The sequence below is a fragment of the Chanodichthys erythropterus genome, chromosome 21, assembly GCF_024489055.1.
Source record: "Chanodichthys erythropterus isolate Z2021 chromosome 21, ASM2448905v1, whole genome shotgun sequence".
In the NCBI taxonomy this organism is placed as follows: domain Eukaryota; kingdom Metazoa; phylum Chordata; class Actinopteri; order Cypriniformes; family Xenocyprididae; genus Chanodichthys; species Chanodichthys erythropterus.
Window position 1 is genome coordinate 35052981 of NC_090241.1, and position 10680 is coordinate 35063660.

The 10680-nt window shown below is 34.9% G+C and overlaps 1 long non-coding RNA gene across 5 annotated transcripts; it reads right to left on the reverse strand.

Moving 5' to 3' along the window:
• Positions 1-2852: 2852 nt before the first annotated feature.
• Positions 2853-10469, reverse strand: LOC137011176 (uncharacterized). Of its 5 annotated transcripts, none has more exons than XR_010893446.1 (8): positions 10346-10469; positions 9895-9967; positions 9609-9760; positions 4452-4505; positions 4011-4361; positions 3835-3913; positions 3572-3624; positions 2854-3444 (listed from the first exon to the last, which is right to left on the reverse strand). It is a non-coding gene; the product is annotated as an uncharacterized lncRNA (long non-coding RNA). The 5 variants fall into 5 exon arrangements; XR_010893445.1 differs by having other exon boundaries at positions 4011-4068; positions 4197-4505; XR_010893448.1 differs by having other exon boundaries at positions 2855-3444; positions 4011-4068.
• Between the last annotated feature and the right edge of the window lie 211 nt (positions 10470-10680).

Sequence of the window (10680 nt, forward strand, 5' to 3'; positions counted from 1 at the left end):
ACACTATTTTATGAAGTGGCTAAAATAGCATAATCAGAGAGAGCTTTTTCCATCATACACTATATGTGTTTTTAAATTAATTGCATGTCATTTCAAGCAATTTCGAGCAAATGCACAGAGTAATGTTATAACTTGACTTTCAACACACTCAAATGTATTTAGTATGATTGTTTTAACCATGTAAAACAATGTTGCGTTACCCCACATATAATACAACGAAAAGAGTGAAAGCTACCGATTTTAGCATAATAAAAGCTCTGCTGGACTCCCGCGGATCTCGGCAATGCTTCATACCACAGTAACGTTAATAAAAACTTTAATACATTAGCTCATACATGAACATGATTTCTGGGGGTAAAGATGACAACTCCCATGATTCCAAACTTATTCATCCCGTCATCAAGCTACGCTTCTGTTTTAAACAAGCGACCTCTAGTGGTGAAAATTACATATTGTGCCTTTAATATAACTGATTCCTTTTTGAATATGTTGTAAAATGTAAATTATTCCTGTTATCAAAGTATCATTACTTCAGTCTTCAGTGTCACATGATCCTTCAGAAATCATTCTAATATGCTGATCTGCTGCTCAAGAAACATTTATGATTATCAACGTTGAAAACAGTTGTGCTGCTTCATATTTTTTGGGAAACTGTGATAAATTTTTTCAGCATAATCTTTTGTAACATTATAAATGTCTTTACTGTCACTTTTGATTAATTTTATGTATTTTTGCATCCCTGTTAAATTAAATCTTAGATTCATTTGTTGTTTTTTTTACCAGTTACGTATTTGTTGTCATTTTGTATGTCTTTGTAATATAAGTGAACAACCTCACAGAATGTCTTCTTTCTGTAGAAACCTTTAGTTCTGTATGGACTGTTGCCAGTTTCTTAACTCGGGATAAAGGGCTTCCAGCAGGTGAATGTCCCCATTAGTAATTTAGTTTGCACTGTGAGAAATGTTAGAATTGTTTTTATTCTCTTTTTGTTCATAGTTTGATAAATCAATGTCACTTCATGTGAGATTATGGAGTCTTGATGCTAATTTCAGGATCTTAATAGTCCCGATGTTGAGCTTGTTGTTCTAGTTTGGCTTTGAGGAAGTAATCAAGTCTTACATCAGCTCTACTATAAGATAAACACATGCCATAATTCAGGAAAACTAATAAAACAAGAGCATGACAATTTAATTACAGGAACGCCATTCCATTACAATTGCAGTAAAGCAAGAATAAAGATAAAAACATTCATTTTGGATGATTTATTCACTGCTCGACTTGAGTGCCTATCGACATGGGTGGCAATCAGATATTTAGCTCTATTGCATTGCTTTATTGGCGTAGTGAGTTTGTTTTTGCTCTGAGCCCACACAACACGAGGTGAACGACACTGGCATCAGGCCAAAGCAAAGGGACGTTGAGAAACTGGGGTTAAAGTTACAGTAGCTGCTGTTATATCACTTGGCAGTGTTTTTGTGTGCCTTTCTGTCAAAACATCAGGTTCATAGCTTGTGAAATACCAGAACATGATGACATTGTTGAATCTGTGTCAGTCCAGTGTCAGCTGACAGGCTCAGAGTGGCCAATTAACCCAAACACCCCCATCCACCCCATAAGCCCCCTGAGAACAGGTCGATACTTCATACTGGAGTACGGCCAGCAGGGGGGAAAATAAATAAATAATAAAAAATACTTAAGGGAAAAACAACAATAATAGTAATAATAATAATAATAATATATTTTTAATATTACTAATTCTATTAATAGAATTTTTATTTTATATTGTATAATTTATTTTGTTTATATTTTATCTTATTATATTTTAAGAATGCTTGACATCAGGAAATAAATATATTAAAGAAAAATATACAATTGTCACACACACACATACACACACACACACACACACACACACACACATGTTTGTTTTTGTGAATTGTGGGGACTTTCCATAGACTTCAATGCATTTTACACTGAACAAACTGTACATTCTATCCCCCTACCCTGCCCCTACCCCTAAACCTAACCCTCACAGGAAACTGTGCAAACTTTTACTTTTTCACAAAAACTCATTCTATATGATTTATAAACCCATTTACATTGTGGGGACCGCTGGCTGGTCCCCACGATGTAGGTGAACTCAGGTTTATATTACATCATGGGGACATTTGGTCCCCACAATGTAATATAAACAAAATCACACACACACACACCCACCCACACACACACACACCCACAGATAGATACCTATATATATATATATATATATATATATAGATATATATAATATACCTATTATATATATAATGTTATACATTTTGACTCCAAAAAGGCACATATTAGTACCTTAGAGAACAAATATGACCCATCCACCTCTTAAGCCCCCTGAGAACAGGACGATACTTCATACTGGAGTACCTTAAGGTACGTATTTGTTCTCTAAGGCAGTGTTTCCCAATCCTGTTCCTGGAGGCACACTAACAGTATACATTTTCCAAATCTTCCTAATCAAACACACCTGATTCAACTCATCAGTTCGTTAGTAGAAACTCCAAGACCAGAAATATACACTCTAAGAAGAAAAGGTTCAAAAATGAACCTTTTGAGGTTCCTGGCGATTGCAACTGTGGGGGAACCTTAAAGGTTCATTTTTGAACCTTTTTAAAAAGGTTCTAATTGGAACCTTCACTTAAAGGTGCATTAAAGCCCCATTAAGGTTCCATTTTGAACCTTTTCCTTTTAGATAGCAATAACATATATTAATAATAATTAAAATATAATATAAATTATACATTAACTATATGTCTTATATATAACTTGTATAACTATATCTTAATCCCATTTCAAAACACTGAATACAGAACACAATGATTGTCTATAAAATGTTTAATACATAAATATAAAATGTGAGCACAGGCACCAATGGACAGAGAAAAAAGGAATATTGTTTTTTATAATTCAAATAAATAAATAAATAAACAATCAAATAAATAAATTAATTCATTCATTAATCTATACATTTCCATCAACTTTTAACAGAATGTAGCTGAATATCTATCATTTTTATATTATTAAATTTTTCATTTATATATAATTTTTAAGATAATGTTTAAACAGGACATTAAACAGGACATTTTTATTTTTCAAATAATGTTAGAGTGTTTCTCGGCTTTGAAGCATATTCAAGGTTGAAGATGAAGTACATTGTCATTAGAATAACATGGTCATATGACCTGGTCATATCGTCTACTTCACAGACCTTCTCCCCTTGCATCATTATTTCTAAAACAGACTGCATCCAAGTGTAACCCGTGCGGCTCGCTTATGCCCAGCGTGATGTGCGGCCAGCGACACCGGGTATTAAAACTTGGTCTGCGTTGTTACGTTGTGTGGATGCAGAAACAGACACGGGACAGCAAGCAGTCGATTCACTGGATCTTTTTACTGAGTAAAAAGAGAAAAATAAGCAGCCTCAGACTGAGTGGCCCTTATAACACTCTCTTCCATCGAATCACATTTCAAAAGGGCGGAAGAAAACATGAACATAAGGAAAATAATATAGAAAACATACCTGTTTAACAGAGACAAATAAGCAGCCTCAGATCGAGTGGCCCTTATAACACTCTATAAAACAAATATGGTGCGCCTCCATTACCATGTGCTGGTCTCACATAAAGACAGAAATATATCTCAAAGAATGTAAAATATCAAAAATAATCCCAATGATAGATAAAACAGTACTTTACATATACATATTGGGTTGAAATAAAGATATAAAAGATATAATTAACATTAGGATTAAATAAAATTAACAGGATGACAAAAGAAACCTACCTCTTCCATCGAATCACATTTCAAAAGGGAAGAGGAGGAGACAGGACAGGAAATTAGGTCATACTGTGACCTCGCATCACTTAAAGGAGAAGCGCACCTTTAGATCAGGTATCATAAAACGTATATGAACAATTTTGTGTGAATTATAACAATATTTACTAGTATACTTTGTATACCTGTTACACAAGGCACCATTTACAGTATATACAGCACAGGGTTGGGTGTACGTGGTTCCTAAACAAGAAGAGAATAATGTTATATTCAGTATAACATGTATGTATTCAATATAAACGTATTAAATGATACATAATTTCCATTATTATTTGCTTTTAAGTCACAATTTGAAACACAATTTTACTCACAACTGAGGGGACATTAAGGGCTGGATATAATGATAATATTTCCTTTGTGGAGTGATGTTTCATATAGTCTGTCCTCTCACTCTTTGTCCGTGTCATTTAGTCCTCTAAAAGGATTTGGTGATCTCCAAGCATTTGGTTTTCATTTTATCCAAGTGGATCCCAATGCTGTAATCATCTTCTCCTGAATAAATCTACCCACAAAAATATGTCTGCTATTCTTAAAAAACTTAAGTTGATTCTGTCTGGGACACTTACCCCAACTGCCCTTGACCTCTTTTGATACACATCTTGGTCAGACAGATTGTCCATCTAAAAAAACAAAAGAAATATATTATTAAGCAAGTGTGTAATTTTAGAGAATGGTGGAGAGTAAAAACAGTTCTCTATATTTCCAGGTCTCCAACAAGCGAACAATTCAACAAGGTGTGCTCAGCCATTGTTACAAAATACCAGTGCCCGGTTGCATAAAGCACCTTAAGTGTAATTTTCCCATAAGATCGCCCTTATGTTTCCCTTTAAACTTAACGGTTATTTTCTGCAACACCCTTAAGTGTTACTTAAGGGTTTCTTTAGGCGAAACATCATAAACCCTAAGAATATCCCTTAAGTAATCCTTTTAAAAACGATGTGTTGCATAAAGCCCCTTAACTGTCATTTCCCTAAGTATAACATAAGGTTTGGAAAACTTCACCTTTTTCCCCAAGTGTTACAAGGAGTGAGCAGGTTCAATCCAAGTATTCTAACAAGACACGATCGACTGCTTTATATGATGAACAAATTGTAATTTAGGTGTTTATTCACATAAACATTGATGGAATTACATACGTATTTATATCTCTTATGGTCAACGGATGCGGAAATGTGTGCATCACGTGCAAGAACAAATCTCATTGGTTCTTGTGTTTGCGCGCACATTCAAGCTTCCAAAACAGCCTTATTCAGTCTTTCAATGAATGGACATAAATGATGAGAGAATATTAAAAATATCTTTATTTGTTATCCAAAGATGAATGAATGTCTTATGGGTTTGCAATGACATGAGTGTGAGTGAATGACGGCAGAAATCCCAATTTTAGTATTAACAAATAACGTGTCCATGGCAACAGCAGAATTTTATAATGGCAAAACCTGATTGCTGTCGTGAAACACTTAACGGTTTCTTTTACCTAAGAAAACAGGTATTATACAACACCCTTAAGTCATTCCCTTAGTTAAGGAGAAATCACACCTTACAGTATTAGTTCACTTTCCATTTAAATTTTCTGATAATTTACTCTCTCCATGTCATCCAAGATGTTCATGTATTTCTTTCTTCAGTTGAAAAGACATGAAGGTTTTTGATGAAAACATTCCAGGATTATTCTCCTTATAGTGGACTTCACTGGACCCCAAATGGTTGAAGGTCAAAATTACAGTTTCAGTGCAGCTTCAAAGAAGCTTTAAATGATACCAGATGAGGAATAAGGGTCTTATCTAGCGAAACGATCGGTCATTTTCTAATTTGTTTTAAAATGTATATGCTTTTATATAAACAAATGATCTCCTTCAAGTGGTTCTGCCACTTCCGTATTCTTCAAACAGCATACCCTATACGTCCTTCGCCTTCCCTATTCAACTTATGGAACGAATGCAGCACCAGTTCCGTTTTTTCCGTAAGTAGAATAGGGAAGGCGTAGGACATACAGCATAAGCTTTTTGAAGAATACGGAAGTGCGGTTTTGCCGGAACCACTTGAAGGAGATCATTTGTTTATAAAAAAGCATATACATTTGATTTTTTTTAGAAAATGACCAATCTTTTTGCTAGATAAGACCCTTATTCCTCATCTGGTATCATTTAAAGCTCTTTGAAGCTGCACTGAAACTAATTAATTTTGACCCACAACCGTTTGGGGTCCACCTAAGTCCACTATAAGGAGAAAATCCTGGAATGTTTTCATCAAAAACCTTAATTTCTTTTCGACTGAAAGAAAGACATGAACATCTTGGATGACATGGGGGTGAGTAAATTATCAGGAAAATTTTATTTGAAAGTGGACTAATTTAAGATATTTTGTTGAAATCCGATGGCTCAGTGAGGCCTGCATAGCCAGCAATGACACTTCCTCTCTCAAGATCCATTAATGTACTAAAAACATATTTAAATCAGTTCATGTGAGTACAGTGGTTCAATATTAATATTATAAAGCCACGAGAATATTTTTGGTGTGCCAGAAAAACAAAATAAGGACTTAAATAGTGATGATGAGTGTGTCGAATCAGCAGTTCGGAGCGCCAAAGTCACATGATTTCAGCAGTTTGGTGGTTTGACGCGCAATCCGAATCATGATTCGACACGCTGATTCATAACGCTCTGAAGCTTAACACTAGAAGTCCCAGAGATTTGTAACCCTCCTTTAGCCAAGTGGATGCTAACTGGCTAGTCTTTTGGCTATCATTAGCATCAATTCATATGTAAATATGGTCATTACCTGAGCACTCTGCAGGGGGTTGGGGGTGTGTGTGTGAATGGTTGCTGGTGGCTTGTTTGTATGTGTGGGGGAGGGAGGGCTGCTAAAAGCAGAGAACTTGATTGACCATGGGCCGGTTTCAGAAAGGAGGTTAAGTGAAAACTCTGACTATGTTAACCCTGAAATGAAGTGATGTTTAAAAAGTTAACTCACTCATTCATACTGCAAAAATGCTTTTCATACTAAGTTTTTTTTTATCCTATTTCAAGTAAATAAAAAAAAAAATCTTAAATCAAGATGGATTTTCTATATGAGAAAATTATATATGATATTTAGTCTTGTTTCCTGGGGGGATCTAAATTAAGTGCATTTTACTTAAGTAAAATTATCAATATCTGCCAGTGTGGTAATAAAAATAATCTTAATGCAAACGGAAAGTGTTGGAGTGTCTACCCAGGTGAAAAAAATACACTTTATTTTAGTACACTTATACACTTCCATAATGTCCAGTGCTCTATTTCCGTGCACTTATTTTGTACTTAATATACTAAAAGCTCTTCTTTAGTACTTCTTAAGATAATCTTAAGAACATCTAAGTGTACTCAACTGTGCTATTTTGAGGCACCATGAATTTGAACTAAAATGTGCTTTAACATACTATCTCTGTATAGAAAAATGTATTTAGTTACCACTTGTAGTACACTTGAACCCATCTTTCAAACACTTTTAAAAATGGACTTATGATGTATTTCAAATATAAGATTAATATATAATGAATATATACAAAATGTATTTATAATATATTGCCAGGCAGTGCCAGGATTGTGAGTGATTGCTGGAATGTACTCACTCACTTTTTAATATTATTTGTAAATATGTGTACAAATGGTTGGTTTCTTTATTTTATTTTGTACTATTTTTATCAATAGATCTCAGCAACAAAGGAAAAAAAAACATGTGTGTTGATTTCTCCCTAAGATGGCAAAGTGAAACACAAGTTTCCTTGAAGTGGCTCAGCATGGCCCCACATTGTTTACATAACAAAAGCAACTGTTCACAGCTGATTAAGGATATTAGCCTAAAGACTTCCAGCCCATCGGCTGTCCTGCGGGTTTTATAGGTAGAAAAGCCAAATGGCTGCTCTCTGGGACTTCTAGTGTTAAAGGGGGGTATAATGCTATATTCTGACTTATTTACACTGTTAAAGGGTTGGATTCTCATGCTAAACATGGCCAAAGTTTCAAAACACGAGTTGGACGAATGACGGAGTACTGTATTTCTGTGCCAAAAATACTACACCAGCTTCCTGCAGCAGTGTTTTGAATTTGGCCATCACTAAATAAGTTGTTATTTAGTTTTTTTTGGCACACCAAAAATATTCTCGTCACTTTATAATATTAATATTGAACCACTGTACTCACATGAACTGATTTAAATGTGTTTTTAGTACATTAATGGATCTTGAGAGAGGAAATGTCATTGCTGGCTATGAAGCCATCGGATTTCAACTAAAATATCTTAATTTGCATTTCGAAGATTAATGAAGGTGTTACAGGTGTAGAACGGCATGAGGGTCAGTAATAAATGAACTAACCCTTTAAGGTGCTTTATGCAACCGGGCACAGTTCTTAAGAGACAAGACTGGAAGAGTGTATGTAAGAACATGTCAAAGAGCCCTTCAGTTTATATATATTAGCTATGTAAGTGAAAAGGTGTTATTTCATTTGGCATACTTACATCTACAATACTTGCCATATTTTTAGTGTCACAAGTCCTTGGACCCTTGGTAAAATAACCCATTTCCTTACTTTGCTAAACCTGCTACGAATTTAATTTAGTCTTTCAATACCAGCCAAATGTGATCTTTCTTGAATTAGTTTTTAAGCATCTCATGCCATGTGTCACTTACCTGGTTCCTTACCTGTTCGTCTCATAATTGAGATCCCTCACCTTCATCATCCTTTGTCTTCAGTCCAGACCAATCCGCTCACCATCATCTACAAATACAAAGAGACTGTTATCATCCAGCTGATTTCATTCAACCTGTCATCATTCAATCTACTAACCTGTTTATTCTCCCCATCTCTGCCACCTGCAATAATAAACCTTTGTGAACTGTATTACGTTGTCTCCTTCTGTCCGTGACACCATGACTCCTTTAAAAATAATATTATTTAAAATACTATAAAAGGCTGGGCTATGTTATAATGCAGGGCTCTTTGACACGTTCTTAAATACACTCTTCCAGTCTTGTCACTTAAGACTGGTTTTTGGTAACCAGGGCTAAACTAACCTTGTTGTATTGTTTGCTTGCTTTACCTGAAATTAAAGAGAGGCAATTTTACTCCTCCATCTTTCTTTAAAATTATGCACTTACCTGTACTTCACTGTGGGAATTAACATATATATGTGCACATCTGATCAAACAGATTATTTTTTAACTCCATTTGCTTTGTGATAAAAAAAAAATTAAATAAATAAATTTTATAAAGAAAAAAATCTCCACTCTCCTTAAGTTTTTTTGTATTGCTAGTGGGGTAGCTGATAAATTTCTGGTCACCCTGTTTGAGCAATACGTTGTGTTGAGATTGATCCATGTGAAATACCAAATCAAGTCCTACAGAAACAAAAAACTGCAGAGAGGTGCATGTTATAATGGTACTACTAACAGCTCAGTAATTTGTAATGATAGCAATATAGTTTAGCTAAAAGTATGTGGAAACCTAACCATCACACCTATACAAGTTGATGGGCATCCCATTCCAAAACGGGAATGCAATATAAGTTTAAAGCAATGTAAGTTGTTTTGGATAACAGTGTCAACTAAATACATACATGTGAGAAAATGCTAGTCACTGAATTCTTCAGTACAACCTATTAAGTAATTAAAAAATGTTAATAATAATTAATAGAGGTGTCCACATACTTTTTTAAAACTTTAAGAGTAGATGTAATAAACTTACACATGAATGGTGTTTGTGGTCTTGGTAGGCATCTCAGTCTTTAGGTTTTCTTCTAATCTTATGAATTTAACTTGATCCTTCAATTTAGGGAATATTTTAGGTATCATAGTTTTCAGTTAGGTTCATTCAAGTGTCTGCATCAATTCCATTGTCTGTTAAAACAACAGGATTCAATAGTAGAATGTCATATCTGCTTAACTGTGAAAATGTCTGTTTTGCTGCAATAGGGAAGTTAAACAGAGTGTGCATTTTTGTGAGATAAACCTTGAAATGTAGGGATGATCACCTGGAAACTGTTGCCATCAACCAGTCAGCCACATGGATTTTCCAGTGAATCAGCTCTGAGCTCATTCTTGCCTCTATATGCAGAGAAATATTGCAATTTAGAAAACAATGCGTTATAAAATATGAATAAAAATAAACTTTTCATTTTTTACTAAATTCTCTCTCTCTCTCTGTGTGTGTGCGCAAACACACGCGCACACACAGTAAGGATAAAAAACGGCAAAATATCTTGAAATAGTACATGTGGAAAAGGTGTAGTAAGTGGTACACCCGGAATTATTTCTCCAGGCCGTTAAATTGACAATATTGTGGCCGCATTAACACGACGTGTCTGCTTAGGCCCGTCGTCATTTATTCATTATCACACACCTTAAAGTTATTATGACATTAAATAGGTGTTTCATAGCTTTTCAAAAAGTTAATAGTTTATTTGAGACGTTATGTTGTCTTACCTCAGATTTTTGTGTCGTTCCGCTCAGTCCCACTCGGTCCCGCTGCTGCCGCTTCAAAATTTGTAACGGTTTTTTCCACGTGACCACTGACATCATTGCGCGAGAGAGACTTGTGGAGATTCAGTGCAGTGTTGCCAGACGTACGATAATTATCGTATTTGTACGATAATTTTGACCTCTGTACGATGTACGATCAATAATGAAAAAATCCCATAATGTACGATAATTTCAGTATTTTGTGACACTTAAAATGATGGTCGTTATAATCGGCTCATTGATCTAGCTGTGTGGATCCTAACTTGAACTTTGTTAGGCACGTCTTCCATCTCATCTCT